Source organism: Corvus moneduloides, chromosome Z (genome assembly GCF_009650955.1).
Source record: "Corvus moneduloides isolate bCorMon1 chromosome Z, bCorMon1.pri, whole genome shotgun sequence".
NCBI lineage: Eukaryota > Metazoa > Chordata > Aves > Passeriformes > Corvidae > Corvus > Corvus moneduloides.
In genome coordinates this window covers 72467692-72483724 of record NC_045511.1, presented here as the reverse complement: position 1 = coordinate 72483724, position 16033 = coordinate 72467692, and the positions used below count along the sequence as shown (strand labels likewise).

Genomic DNA, 16033 nt, shown 5'->3' with positions numbered 1-16033 from the left:
CTTTTCTCTTTGATTCAGTTTTAATAAAACACCTTTATTGAAACTAAAGTGAATTAATGTACTTGTAAATAGCAGTAGGTCCAAGGTACATTTCTAAACTACAGGATGATGGTCAGCCTTGAAGGCTTAGAAGGCTGTCTGATATTTCACTTCCCACAGTAAGTTTCTGTGGTCTACAGACTGTAACATTGACAAGTTACTGAATATTGGTGATGAAGTCTTCCAGTTGAAGGTTGAGGTGTTGTTTTGCTGTGAAGAAATAAGAGGAGTGCAAACAGAGACTAGAAGAGAATGCAAGGAGAAGTAGGTGAACTGGAGAGGAGAGGAAGGGTTGCATTGAAGGTCAGTCTGCAGGAGCAAGCCAATGGGTAGAGAAATGTGGTGTCTGTAGATACTATTGGGACTGTGACCTGGTAGGGATGCACAACCAGGAGAGGGAGAAACTCTCTGAACTCTGGGGATGGGCTGACAAGGATCTGGGTAAGGGGAAGAAAACTGGAATAAGAGATGGGCTTATATGAACTAGTGACTGAAAAAACTGAAGTGAAAGACTGTAAGGTTGAAAATCAGGCTAACGTGAAGTGAGGTGGAAGAAAGAAGGACAGACTGAATGGAATGGGTCATACAACTAACCTGTGTCACAGTAAATTTATTACTTCTCATGTCTTCAACAGATATTTAAAAGTTTACATTAATAATTATTGAGAATAGTTGAATACTTGTTCTGTGAGATTCATTAACATGCATTCATATTCCAGCATAATTGGTATACAATTATGCTTATCTTCTTCATCCTCATCTTTTCAGGAAGCCATAGCTTTGTCTTTTAGAAGCACATACCCACCTGTTATTTGTGATTGCTCCCTGTACCCCTTCCCAGCTGAGTTAACTCTTTGTGAAACTGCACCTTTACATCTGTTCAGGTACTGAAGGTGGTTGTACTCCAGTGTTTTATCAGTAATAACAGTGCTTACTGCTTTGTGACTGTTCCAGAGTCAGTGATTTTTTTTGCTTTACAAGTCAGCTTCCTTTAATAGATTTCTCCCTGAATCTTGTTTGTGTGCTGTAAAGCAGAAGTGAAGAAAAGGGACTTGAAAACTGATCAAGTCAGCCTTGCCTTGCTTGCAGCAGTCCACCTGAAGGCGGGAGGAAGCTAGTGTTTTGTTCTAAATCACACCTCTGTTGCAGATTTCTATGCCATATTCTTTAGTTTTCTATGGATTATTTATATTCAGATTGGTTAAGTTCAGTTGGTTTTAATTCCTTTTGCAGGCCTGTTGTACCCTGACCTCAAATTGAGATGGATTTTATGGTACTAAGAATCCCAATCTCATTATGGAAGAGATTAAGGATTTATGATGGATTTTAAAGCATCCTTTTTATCCTGACTTGAAATACTTTTTGCTTTCTGCTTGTTTACTGTTGTCTGTATTGAGACAGTGTTAATGTATTTTAATCACCATTTTAAGAATGTTAATTTACTGTAGTCCTTTCAGAAGAACTTGCTGTAGTACCTGGTTTGGGAGAACCTAGCTGTTCTTATAAAAGCTGTTCATATATAACATAGTTTTTATTACATATGAGAGTTACCAGAATGCTAATTAAACAGTGATTTCCAGTTTTGTTTCTTTCTGGCAAAAAAAAAGTGTTTGCTGATATTTTTTTTTGTCTTTTCTTTGACTGTCTCACCCAGCTTTCTCCCTGTGAGATTAATATAGGATCACAGAGCAGTTGAGGTGGCAGGGAACCTTTGGAGATGATGTAGTGTAACTCCACCCTCAGTTAAGTAGGACCAGCTATATCAGGTTGTGTATGACTCTGTTCACTCAGGTTTTGAGTAGTTCCATGGATGGAGACTCCACAGCTTCTCTTGGCAGCCTTTTCCCATGTTTGACCCCTCTTGTAATAAGCAAGTATATTCTTTTGTGCATGTAGAATTTCTTCTGATTCAGTTTATCCCTGTTGACTCTTTTCAGTCACTGCTGAGGAAAATTTGACATGCTTTCATCCCATGCTGATCAATTTTATTTACGTGTCTTGATTAGGTTTCACCTCATCCTAAGCAGGCCTTCTCTTCAGGCTGTAAACAGTCCCACTTCTCCTCATATGACAGATGCTGTAGGTCCCTCAATCAGCTGTGTATCCTGTGTTTGGTCTTGGGCTGCATGTCCGTGTCTTTCTTACACAAGGTCGGACTCCACCTTGTGTGGTGTCTACCTGCTGCTACATGGTAAGGGTCCAGCTCTGGAAATGGCTTGAGGCTGTTTTTGCTGACAGCTTTGCACACCCCAAAATGTGTTTCTTTAGGATGTGATCTCAAAATCTGAAGTAGGCTTAAATTGTTAGTAAGCTGAAGTAAGATGTAGTGATTTATGTGACATTACATTACAATTCCCATAAGAAATTTTCTATATAATTTTCTCAGGAAGGACAATTACCTTTCATATTTTCCATAAGTCACAAGCTTCACAGCTTGGTAGTGTGTTGCGTTCCACTGTGGGGAACTGCAAGGAGTTCTTTTAAAACAGATGGTCTAGGATAAAATTAAGTCAAGCAAGATAGTATTGTATCTGAGAACCGTTTATTGGTAACAAAAAAAGAGGGAATTGCCCTACTAAAGGGGACTAGAAAAGACAGAAAAGGAGGAAGGAAGATGAAAAAGAATGGAGGGGGGGGGAAGAGAGAGGGGAGACACAGAGAAGAAGCGGGCATTACCACCAGAAGGTGGGGGAGTGCGGTCCGTGTCCAGGTGTCAGGGGGTGTGTGCGCGCTGCCTGCCGGGTGCCTCGCAGCTCTCGGGAGGCACGGCTCCACAGGCACTGCTCCCGCGGCGGCGGGCGGCCGGACACCAGGTGAGGGGGTGCGCGCTCTGGCAGGAGGCGCAGAACCCTGTACGGGGCTGGATCGGCGAAGCAAGGTTAGAGGCAGGCAGGAACGCAGGGACAAAGCGGGCAGGGCGTCGGACAAGAACACAGGGAGGCAGGACAGGCGGCGGCTGGGACAGGCGAAGAGGTAGGGCAGGACACAGGCTACACACAAGGCTCCGAGGTCAGCCGGTCTCCAGCCAAGCGCCCAGGGAGTGGGAGGGAGAGCAAAGGCCAGCGAGAGCAGAAAAGCCATAAAGCAGGCTGGAGCCAGGGCAAAAAGGACAAGGACAGGCTAGAGCCAGGGTAGAAGCAGACCTCAAGCCTGGGCAAAAAGACAAGACCAAAAGCCCCAACTTAAAAAGCCTCAACTCAAAAAGCCTGACCCTGAGCCCCAGAGCTTGTGACTCAGTTACTTTTATGCCCCCTGGCTCCTCCCAAAGTCTGCCTGCTAACAGGAGACCATTGGCCCAGTCCAACGTTCCACTGCAGTCCATTGGTGGAGACCTTTTTCCTTCTGATTGGAGAGCCTCTCTGGAGGGTACAGTGTCCTTGGTGGTCTCTTGTTGACTGCTTGTCCCATATGAGATATGAAATGATTGCCAGGCAAAGTCTCCCCAGAGACAAGGCTTTTCCCCATCTTCTCCTAGTTGCCTCCTGCAAGTGGCACGTGTGCAGCCCCTCCGCCACGTGCCTCTGACAAACAGTGTTCAAAATCAAAATCAAGCTTCCTCTTCACATAGTGGCAGTGAGTTATTATGGTCATTCTTTCATGGATTGGAATTAATCTTATTAACTCTAGCATACCAAAGGTGTTTCAACGTTTTAGTATGTATGAAAGAAAGTTAGTAACTCCCACTGAGTATTACTTTGCTCTGTAAGAGTAGTACAATAGCAAGGGCAAGGTAAAGCAAACTCTTCAAGGGTCGTCAGAGCATGGAGATCTTCCCCCACACACCCATTTTCAAGGCTCCCTTTGCTGTCATCCTTGGATGTTGATCAGCTCTAAAAACTGGCCTTTTAGTTCCCACTGAAGTGTCCTTTGTGCCCAAAACTGTGCTGGGCGGGTGTGATGGGGCACCACTGTCACTCCCAGGTTGCCAATGGATGTTGCTGCAGGTTAAATATAACTGTGAGAATTCCCAGAGAGAATGCCACATCTGCTCTCTGTTGAAGGAATGGGAAGCATAATTTTTGCAAAATACATGTTGCAGAACATATTAAGGAATATTGGCAAAGTGTACTGAAATTAAGGATGTAGTTTCTGGCACCTGGGCTGGTGTCTTGGCAGGGATCACTGTAAACAAGATTGTCCTTCCAGTACCAAGAAGCACCCCACTCTTCTGTCTCAGACAGGAACCTGGTGTCTGTTGCTGTGTGGTGATGACCTGACGATAGTCTGTAAGTGCTGTAACCTTGGACTCATGCCCTGCTAATTCAGAATTATTAATGCACTGTTGGCCAAATCCACCAAAGGGCAGGTAGGTGGAAGAATTCACAACTGGTTTTTGGTAAGCCTTTTAGTATGCTTTACTAAGGTTGATGGGGATATGTGATAAACTCATGTTGCCTGGTGACCACCATCCCACAACTGCACCATTTCTCCTGGAAATGACAACCCTTATATGATTTAATGCAAGTGAGAATACCTACCCATTGGTTTAAAAAGTGAAGGCCTTTCATAATGACCTCGTTGGCAGGGGAGGTAGGCAATCACAGTCAGGTGATCTGCCATCACCAGTATTTACTGCAAACCCTGGCCTTTTGGAAGTGGCCCAGTATAGTGTCTGTCAAGTGTGGCCTGGGGCCACCTAGTGCTCTGTCTTTCCCTAGGGCTGTTGTGCAGTTTTTCTTGCTTCTGTTATTTGCAGGTATTCTTAAAAGGCATCCAGTCATCTGCTTGTCATTTCCTAGAGTATGGTGTGAAACCTTTGTATACTGCCCAAGCGTCAGAAAAAAGACTTCTTAAGCTGATCATTCTTCCAGCACCATACATACAGCCATTAATTTAACATACGGCTTGCTCCTCCCTTTCCTTGATGGGTTAGGAAGGTTTGCTCAGCCATTTCAAAGGATGTTGCTTTCCATTTCTTGATGTCCAATCAGTGAAACATCCATTCTCCTCTTGGGTTTATTGCTCATACTGTGGGAACTGCTGTGCCAAAAGTAGAGGCACGCTGTTGTTACCTAGGACAATTTGTCCTGTTTTCTCCTCTTTTCTCTTTGTTTTGGCTGGGAGATGTAAGTGTAGAAATGCACCATTTCCACTTGACTTTTTTTTTCTTATTATATTGTATAATGATCTTCATAGCTGGGCCAAACATGGTATAAATTGCCTCTGAAACCATCATATACCAACAATTTTCTGTGTTTCTACTTTGTGTTCCTGCTATATAAAGTATCATTTGTTCAGCTGATTTGAGCATCATTCTGTGACGTGCCTGCCAAATTATCCTTCCAAATTTTGCTCCTGTGACAGTTCTCTGAATTTTCTTGGAGTTCATTTCCTAGCCATGATTTTGCATTGCCTCAGTGGCATTGCTCAGTGCTTCTCCCTCTTCTTGTTCAGTGATGTAGATAACATCATCCCCCTAACAGAGTGATTTGCAGCGTGGGGAAGTACTGATGTCTTCCAAATACTGGGCTACCAGCCCATGGCAAACTGTGGATCTGTGAAGATACTTCGGTGGCAGTACTGTGGGAGTATATTGCTGAACCTGACACGAGTGTGTGGATTTCTGCTGTGGCTCATTAGCAGCTGGAAGTCCAGAGAAATCCTTCACTGCATCCCATCCCACAGCTTTGGATACAGCTCACTGGATCAGAGTGACAACAATTGGGCACTTCATCTCTGTGTGGCATGGCCTTGTTTAGCAATCAGTAACCAGCTGTCATTCTCTGGGAGCAGTCAGGCATCCTTACTGTCCAGATGGGGCTGCTGAAGTGAAGAATGGGCTTTCTGAATGACTCCAGCCTCTGACAGCTGTAATGATCTGGATGATCTTTAGGTCGCCTCTGGCTAGCCTGTACCATTTTAATGCAATCCATTTTGAGGAAGTTTCCAAATCAGCAGGAACTGTAACAACTTTCCCTGCAGTGATAGCATGAACCCCAGAAGAATATTTGCCCCCCTGTTGTCTTGAAAGCTTTTCTTGCCATCAAGTCATACCTAGTATTCATGTACTTAAGCTACCTGCACTTTGTCAGAAAATACAAGTAGGAACCCAACTATAAGAGCAAAGAGGTATAACAAGTTTCTGCCTTCTCCCCCTCCCTGTCTCTCCAAGTGACTAATTTTAATTAGTTTATTTTTTAGTTATAGGGATGGGACCCTGTGAAATACAGTGGCCTCAGGCCTATAACCATCAGAACCATTACCCAGTGACAGATGTGAATGCTCCAGTGTACTGCCAACACAATATAAGATTTGTTAACTTTCTGTGACGTCTCAGCCACCCATTACACCTTGGTGGGGACGACCCAGATCTAGTTAATTGATACAGGGTTTGTATGTGAGCTACCAAATTGGAGTAGGGAATGGTCCTCTTATACCAGGAGTGCTCTTTTCCCACTGAATAGGGAAGCAGTAGGTGTACCCAGTCTGTCCACTGTCCTGATTTGTTTTTGTGGTCTATATTTATCTTTTCTTTGGTTATTTTTTTCATAAATAAAGGATGGTTTCCTGTCAATTTTCTATTTTGGGATTCCAGACTGGAATAAAACTTAAAATATTTCCTTTTGTGTAACTGTTTTCTGTTGCTGAGGATACATCTACAAGTGTGTTCACAATGTATCTTCCTCTGACAAGAAGTAGGGGATGTATCTTTCATGATACCCAGCTGCATGCAGCACATGTTGGCATGGGGCACACTGGCAGATAATTTTGCAGCAGTGGCCTGTACTGAGAAGTTTGATACCTGCTTTTTTCCTCCCATGGGATACCGAGTGCACATTGCTTCTTTTTAACTGCATTTATCTGGTGTGATCTGTTTCATCTTCAGAAGAAATAGTAAAATTAAACAAAGTAAATAGCTACCAGATCTTCTGCTTTGCTTGTGGCAAAGGAAGAAAAAAAATATACATGCCTTTAGACATCCATTGCTGTTTTTATGTGGTCTTCAAAAGACATCTCTAATTTGGAGTTTGGTATTCTAACAGTATCCTGTGTCTGATACTTGGCCTTTTATTCCTAAGGATGTGTGAGGATGATGCAGATAGACAATTCAATCCTACATTATCTATATTACAAGATCGATTTTTGTGCTTTTGTTTTGTCATGATACATATCAGTGGAAATTGTGGGCATGTGTAGCGAATTGGTGATCAATTCAGTCCTTCCACTTGCCTTAGCTGGCTTTTGAATCTAATCAGACTGGAAACAAAATTACGTACGTAGTCTTTTTATTTTATTTTTTGGTAGGCACTGAAGTTAGCAATGTGTTAGAGAATTGGTAATGTTTTTTTGGCCACCTACAAAAGTCTTACCAACTTGTTGCATATACTTCTACTGTTGTGATAGCCTTGTGGGTCTTGTGTGTGCACTGTAGTAATTATTTGTTTTGACACTGTTGTGTTTCTTTACCATCTTTTTGCTTGCTGGAAAATGTATTTCATAGTTAGCTAATGTAGCAAGAAGTTGTCTGTTCAGTTGATTACTTGTGACTATTACTTGCAGTAGTTGCTGGATCAGAAGTTAGTTGTAAGCATGAAGCAGTTTGTTTTGGAAAACTTGCTTTGATCTGGCATGGTTTCTCTCAAGTGTCTGTGCTTAGTCTCACACCACAACTTGATCATGGGAGAGAATCTTTGATCTGTGGAAATGTTTGTTTCTTGGGTCTTCCCCAAGTGGCTTTTGCTAAGGTTTGTCCCTATCCTGTTCTTGCTTCTTAGGAGTAAATAATGAGCTTCCAGCACCAGTTCTTTCACCTTTACACAATGAAGTAGTAGAAAACTTGCTAGTATTCTCAGTGAATTCATTATATGAATGTTTTATTCTGTTTTGGAACCTTGAGCTTCAGAAATGACTAAAACATTAAACTTTTTTTTGTTACTTTCCCTTAAGTGTCTCAATATAAATAAATTGTAACTAATCTTTGTAACTAATCTTTGGTTATAACCTCGTATTTTCAAAGACCGTTTCATTGTACTGCTGTTGATATAGAACTTGTAACACTTCAAGATGAGCCCGTAATTGTGCCGTTAGAGTGCACTGTAGTTGGGAGATCTGGTGGCATGTTATGAACAGGTATGTCATCCAGATTGTGTGAACTTTTCTGTAAGTTAACATGGGATTTAAATGAGTATGAGGGCTTTAAATTAAGCATGTCCCTTGAGAACTGTGTCACTCGTTCTCTAAGTTCTGTTTAAAATGTATTTTACTACAGTAGTTAAACCTTCTCAAAGGTTTACTATCCAAAGGTTATTCTATTCAAAGATTTAAGTTTTTGTTTGCTACTTTTTTTCATATTTCAGAATGGTTGCCTCACTAGCTAGTTTTGCTGTTGTCTTTGTCACGTGTTTTCCTGTCCCACTCACACTTCTTAGTTTGATTTGTTTTTCAAATGGTCTTGCTCTCCATCCAGAACTCTGCCTAGGCAGGAAATGAATCTAACAGGGATGGAATAGTATCACTCTTCTGTTTAGGGAAGTCAAGTTTCACTGAAGTACTTCCTTTATTGCCATTTCTGATACTTAAATTGCATAAAATGAAACTTGGAAAAAAATACATTACCAGTGTGAGAACAGCAGCACTGGTCTTAGAGCTCTTAGATAAAGTGGAATAAAACCTGAGCGTAATGCAGCAATAGTAACAAAGTGCTCTGGAGCCAATATTGTTGCTTAGATAATTTTGAAAATCTGCACTGCGGCTTTTCCAATTACCATATCACACCCCCAGAGAGAGGAGTGATTGCATGGGGATAATACCTCAATGTGAACTTCCAGTGTTTTGTAGTATCTACTGTTAGAGCCTAACAATGAATTAAGAGCAGCTGACCTTGGCCAAGCATGTTCCCTTGATTTGATTTTTGGAAGATGTAACACCTAGGGCCTTAGCGTGCAAGAAAGGATTGATGATTTAATTAATGTCAAACCTATCTATATTTATTTGTATAAGTGCAGTTTCCTGTCTTCTTCAGGTAATTTGCAGGTTTTGCTGCTACAAATAGTGTTCTCAATACTTAGTTACTCTATTCTCTGTACACTAATCTCTTTTATTGAGAGATCCACTATCCATTTAGAGGATGTTTGTACATGATACATTTACAAAGTAGACTGTAAATTATAATCTTGTTAGATATAAGTGCTTTTTGAAGAGTTTGTATTCACTGAAATACAATATGAAAGTTTCTTAGGGTTCATGTTTCTTGGTATATTGGCAGTTTTGAGTAGAAGATACCATCTGTAGTTACTACGGTTTGTTGGTAATCTTGACAAACAAATATGTGAGCTAGAAAAAGGGGTAGCTGTGGATTAAAGCCCCATTTGTCACTGTTATTTATTGTCCTTATGGCCCCAGATCCCCATCCTCTGTGTTGGCTCTTACTTAGGCTTTTACTCTATTATTCTTGTTCTGTCTCTCTGTTTAACCAGTATCAATTTTTTTTGTTTCTTAAACCAATTGCCTTTCAATGTAGACTATATTTTTCTCAAAGTTGTTCCCATTAATTTCTCTCTTCCTTACTCTGGTCAGGCAGTCTCCAACTTGAAATTTGTGCGAAAGAAGCTAAGGGAGGAAACTAAAGGAAAGACAACTTCATTGCTTTTATTCCAGATAACTGGCTCTATAACCTGACCTTGTCTAAACCATTTGTGTCTGTGAGGGGAAGGAGTGCTCTTTTGACAATACTGCCCACAAGTATTAGAATGTTAGCGTTGTTACCTTTGGTGCTTGTAGTCTTCTTGATTCCTTTTATTTTTTCAGTCAGTCACATTATTAATACTTTCTTACTAACAAATAATATTACTGGAGGATAATCATACATGTTTCCCATATTTCTGAGAGTGTTTTGGTTTTCCTCCTTTTTTATTTTATTTCTACCTTTCATTTTTTGGATTTTTAAAAAGGTAACTCTTATCTTCCTTAGTTATGTCTTCAAACCATTAATTCAAAATAGTTGTTTACCTGTTATTGGCTTTTCTGAATTGGTCGAGTTTTCTCTATGTTTTGTATTTCTATTTTTTAATAGTTCATTAGTTTTGTTGCTCCCTTTACATTTTATTTATTTCTGTTGTGTGGTATATTTTTTCTTGAGAAATGAGTTGGGGAAATCAATATGGAGTTATTGTTTCACTGAATTCAGATGGCCACTGTTGAAAACTGCAACTGAAATTTTGAATTTATGTTACCAGATTTTTTCAGGAACAAATATTTCCAAAGAATGGAATTTATTTTCTAATAGTATGTGATAGTCATTCTGTTGGTCAGTGCTAAGTACCTGTATGTTCACAAGAGGGCTTTGTCTTCTTATAGTTATTGTGGTTATCGTTAAGCACTAAATCTTTTCTTTGGATGATGTTCAAATCATGAAGATCTGCATCTGTGTCTTGTTTTGTCTTTTCATCCCTGTCAAGACAACTTGACCTACATAAAACCCGCAGTAGTTTGCTTGGGAAGAGTTTCTGGGTTATAGTATGTGTGTCTACATTATTTGAATATATAATCTCTTTTCAATTATAATAGTGTATATTCAGTTATTAGTAATGAACTGATACTTAGACCAGATGCCTTTTGAGGTAAGATCTTTGTCAAGCATCGTATCTGGTTATTACTTTTATTTGAAGTTGTGGGTGTTGGGTTTTTTGTGTTTGTTTTTTAATGAATGGGTAGTAGTTGTCAAGGGCAGCAATTATCACTTGCTGACCATGTTCTGCACTGCAAGCTGAAATTTCAGTTGAGGCTAGATTGGCATAGTCATATCTAAAAACGACTTGCCTTGTTTCACAGCTGCATTACTACTTTGGTGAAATCAGAGTCTGAATAGTTGTGTCAATCACTTACTCTAAATATGGCCTGTTTATTTTTAAATCTCTGTGGAATATGGTGTGGGTTGGCCTTGGCTGGCCTTGCCAGATCCCCACTCAGCTGCTCTTTCACTCTGCCTCCTCGATGAGCTTAGAAAGTAGAGATGGAGCAGCTCAGGGTAAGGACTGGGAGATCACTCATCAGATACTATCATAAGCAAAGAGATCGACTTGAGGAAAATTAATTTGATTTACTGCCAATTGAAAATACAGTAGAAGGGGCTCCCAGTGGGCTGCAGCTTCCTTCAGGGCATCTCTAGCTGCTCTGCCATGGGGTCTTTCACGGGTTGCAAGGTTGGTATCTGCTTCAATGTGGGGCTTTTCAGGGGCTGCAGGCCCTGCTGCCTGAAGCACCTCCTCCTCTCTTCACTGTCTCTGGTGTCTGCAGGGTTGTCCCTCGCTTGTGGTTTTCACACTCTGCCCTGCAACATTTTCACATTTCGTAAGTGTACTTCTCCAGGGGTACCACCCTCCTGACTCAGGGGCTCAGTCCCCTACTCTGGTCATGTGGTACCACGTGTTTTTGGCACATTCTCTTCTCACAGAAGCCACCTTGCAGGCACCTCTCTGCTAGTACTTGGGCGTGTAAATGAAATAAAACTATCAATGAAAAATCAAAACATGATGTTTAATATGAATAATTCTGGGGACGTTTGTTGTGTGTGTATAGTCCTATGGGATGAATGACATAGACCTAGTTAATGCTTTCTCATTGTGTTTGCACATACATCTCTTCCAGTTCAAAATACCTAGTGACAGGTAAAATAACTATTAGTTTTCTTTAGAGAATCACAGAACAGTCAGGGTTGGCAGGGATCTCTGGAGGTCACTGTGTACACGCACCTTGCTCAAGCAGGACCACCTAAAGCAGGTTGCCCAGGACCATGTTCAGATGGATTTCGAAAATCTCTGAAGTTAGACTCTTCACAACCTCACTGGGCTCCTACTCACCCTTCACAGATGATTCCCTCAGTCCTTGAGCACTTCTCGCAGTTGCCATGATTGATGAAAGGTTATGAAGTGTAGCGTTCATGGGTGAATCTCATCAGGACCCATGGACTTAAGTATGTTCAGCTGGCTTAAGTATTCCCTGGCATGATCAAGGGTATGTCTTCCTTGCTCTAGACTTCCCCTGGGATGTGATAGCATCATGACATTGAGTATGACATTTCCTGTAATTTTCTGTATGTATAGAAATATATACATAGAAATATATATGTTTTCTGTATATATAAGGAGACCAAAAGATCATTTCGAGTAAGGTTCCTTATATGCCTCTGCATGATATAAAGTAGTTAATGCAGTAATTCCATGGAGTTTGTTTATTTCAGTGGTGGTCATTGCTGCTATTGACAGTTTCAGGTCCTGCTCTGGGTTAGCTTTTGTCTAGTACGTGAGAGAGAACAGCTGCAGTCAGCTGTCTGCCTTGAAGCACTGTTTTCTGTGTCAGTCTAGTGTTGATATAAAAGCAAAGAATATGCTTTTAATGAAATTGTGATATTTCAGCCAAGGATTATAACTGTGTGTAGGTTGTGTTACTGTATTTAAAAAACAGCTAATGCACTAGAGGGATCTTTTAATAGATTTACGTGCAGATAAGCACAAAGGTGATTTGTTTGAAGATCAGTTAAAGTCCTGCTTCTCTTAGCATCTAGCTCTTTCTAATATACTATAAAGAAAATATCTTCTCTGCTTCCATTTACTTTTTGTTTTCTGCAAACTGACAAAGCAAGCTCCATTTAAATAAAAAATCGCCATCAAAAACAATTTTCTATATGTTTTTTACTCTGGCAAGAATTTAGTAATTTCCCTTCTTTATACTTACGTAGGTTTATTAAGCATAGGGCAAAGAAATCAGTAACAAAACTGTGATGCAGTGGCATTGGTTCTGTTTTTTATATCTATGCTTTCTTGTTTATATCTGAAACCTTATTTGAGAATATAGTACAGCTTTATGTATTGCTCTTGATTGTTTTGCAGAGATCGTTATAACTTTTAAGGTATAACCATAACTTCCACTTTGCTATCCATGGTACAAGTCCTTTGTTTTAATTGAGTAAACAAGCATGTCTGTTGTCTTGTAATAAATTTGGCCATTTTGAGTCATCTTCAAATAAAAATAAACCTTCCACCATAAACTGTATTTGCTCACCTGTAGGACCAGAATAAAAAAACAACCAGGAGTGTAGGTTGCTCTTTTCGCTGTGAAGTCTGTCTCAGCTGAGCTAAATTAGTAAACGTGTCTTGCCTTGCTCAGCTTTCCTTCCAGTTGTTCTGCAAGGCATTCACTTGTTCTAATTAAATATTAAGGGTTCCTTGATCAAAATTGACCTTTTATATTTCTGTGTAGAGGCTAGAGAGGAGCTGCTGGAAGACATAGAAGTAGCACACTTAATCGGTACAACACCCAGTGTGGAGATGTGCTAGTTGTGAAACTGTAAATCACTTCAGAATGAAAACTAGGTCCAATATTCTAATCCTTTTTACGTGCCCCTCTGTCAGATGTTTTGTGGTTACAGGAGAGAGATAGAAGCCACATGTCAAATTCTCTTGTTTTATTTTTTTCATTTAGGGGTTGCTTGTCTGGAAAAGTAACTCACAAAAGACCACTGTCCCAAACTTCATCTTAACAGTAGTAGAGTTTGAGGCTGGGATCATGAATAGCAAGTAATTTACTGTTGTGCCATAAGCAGGCTGAGGTATTTTCGTAACTCATTTTGCTATAAAAAAAGGCTAGAGGCATCTGAAAAGGAAAGAGGAATCTGGGGTGATTATGAAAAAGCCCTACTTCAGATAAATTTCTGATTGCAGAATTAGTTAGGTATAGACATGTCACTGAGACCTCTCTGAGATTTGAAGGCAATGTAAACTGAGCATGCTCCTTGGAATAAAAGTGTTAAAGTTACTGCAGGACAGTGGAGTGGAATGAGGAGTTTTGAAGTATGGGTATTTGGTTCTCTGAGGCATTTAGCTGACCTTTGGTGCACTTTTAGTCAGCCTTCAAACCAGCAGAGCAGTGAAGAAATGGTGGCAGTTAATGACTGAAGGCCAACCCCATTTTAGGGCAAAGCAGGAAATTTTCCTGTCAGGTTTTTATAAAAAGCTCTGTTATCATTCCATTTGCAGAACTACAGAAGGCTTTTGGTCATTGAACATTCATATTGTTAAGGGCGTGGAAGAAGGTTAGTATTTGTTTCCTTTTCAGTGTCTCTGTGAGGAATAGTTGGACAGAGCACGACTAAAACTTTTAGATGATGGAAAGTTGGGATTTTGATATTTTTGCTTGAAATATAGAAATTAAAAATGAAATGAGGTTTCAACAGTAGAGACAGCAGTCTTGGCAAGTACCTCATTTTTTGCTCTCAAATCTCTACTGTTCCACCCCTACAAACATGAGAGGGTATCTCATATTTGCACTTATAAATGCCTTTTGTGTGCACTGAGAGTCCTTTTAAAAAAATGTATCAGAGCTATGAGAAGTCTTGTTTTCTACAAAAAACCCTGCTTGTGTGTTTCAGGGATCCATCATGTTACAAGGATTAATTGCAGGTGGGTATTGGGGTTCAGTCTCATGTGTAGACCTTAATCTCCAGAGTTGTACTTGAACTGTAGAAAATACCTACAGAGAAATTAGATTTTTCCAAATGTGAGCATATCAATATGAGTACCTAGGTGCAATTTTTAAATATATGACACTGTTTCTATTTTAGAAGTAAAGTCCTCTCTCTTTCTGGTGCTCATTTTTGTAGTTTATCCCTCTGTTTTACATGAAGCAAATTTGCCCAGGCAGGAAATGTTCTTTCAAGAAGGCTAATTAAAGGGATGCATAGACTTAGAAAAATAGGATGTATTCCAGGCCTTTAAGGGGAAAAGGTTTGTGTCGCTGAGACAAACAGGGTCTCAGCCTATTGAGAACACAGTTGTGCTGCTGCTTTTGTCCCCATCCCCTGCCTTTCCTTGAAGAGATTGATGATGGTGCTGGTCATTCCAGAAGTTTTTGCACAGTGGTCCTCTCCTCCAGCATTGCAATATCAGAAAACATGTTTATTGTGAAGATATGTGCAGGAATAAACAATGTCTGTAAAAAGGAAGTGTGGTAGCATTCTGCTATTAACACTATTTCTAGGAAAGCCGCCTAAGACTGCCCAGCCCAAATGTTTGAAGTAGAACTGGTGCTGAGTAAGAGCCAGATTTGCAGAAATTTGATAGTAGAACCACATGAAGTAATTAAAATACTTCGCTGTATACAGTTTCTGTATATTTGTGTTTATTTATAATACACATCTCTGTGTTATTTATGTGTGTTTTCTCCATGCTACGACCAAGTTCAGGATCCAGTGCTACAGAGTAAGGAATTGCTGCTGGAGATTGCCTCCTTTTTGCCACTGATGTTGCTTGTAATAAGAACTGTAGCTCTGTTTTGGCAACATGTCACTGTAAAAAATTAGAGAAATCTCTCTCGTTTAGTTGCAAGTGTATGTGTATGAAATAAAACACAATGAGCCTCCTAATTCAAAATATTTTCTAATTTAACTTGGTATTTGTTATCCCTTACATACTAACAGTATGGGTTTTTATGTGTAATACCAATTTAGTATTTCCTGTTTTGACGAATAATAATCTAATTATTTTATAGTTGTTATTTTCAGCGGTATTTTAACCATGAGGTAAATGTTCATTGCTGTGTAAGCTGGTACCTCTTACAGCTTGTCCTACACCTACCTGTTTAGCAGGTAGACAGTTACTGACTTAAACGGCATATGCGCAGATTTCAATATAGAGGGGAGATTTTATAGAAACTTATAGGATTGTTTACTGGTTTTGTTTGGAAGGACCTTAAGGATCGTCTTGTTAGAACTCCTGTGCAATGGGCAGGGACACATGCTACTAGGCCAAGTTGCTCAGAGCCTCATCCAACTTGGCCTGGAACACTTCCAGGGACTAGGCGTCCACATGTTCTCTGGACAACCTGTGCCAGTGCCTTACCACTCTCATATCTTATCTAAACATTCTTCTTCATATCTCATCTAAACATACTCTGTTTCAATTCGAAGCCATTTCCCTTGTACTAACAGTACATGTCCTTCTAAAAAATCCCTTTCCTAGATTTTTTGTAAACCCCTGTTAGGTACAGGAAGATGCTGTAA

The 16033-nt window shown here is 40.1% G+C and overlaps 1 protein-coding gene across 18 annotated transcripts in view; it reads left to right on the top strand.

The window, feature by feature from the left end:
* The window catches only part of PAM (peptidylglycine alpha-amidating monooxygenase), a 122703-nt gene that overhangs the window by 6215 nt on the left and 100455 nt on the right, over window positions 1–16033 (top strand). The window contains exon 1 of one of the 18 annotated variants that reach the window (XM_032095844.1): window positions 4217–4345. The exons of the other annotated variants lie outside the window; for them this stretch is intronic. The gene's annotated coding sequence lies outside the window, so the exon portion shown is untranslated. Of the gene's footprint in view, window positions 1–4216; window positions 4346–16033 lie in introns of those variants that run through there. 18 annotated transcript variants of the gene reach the window in all.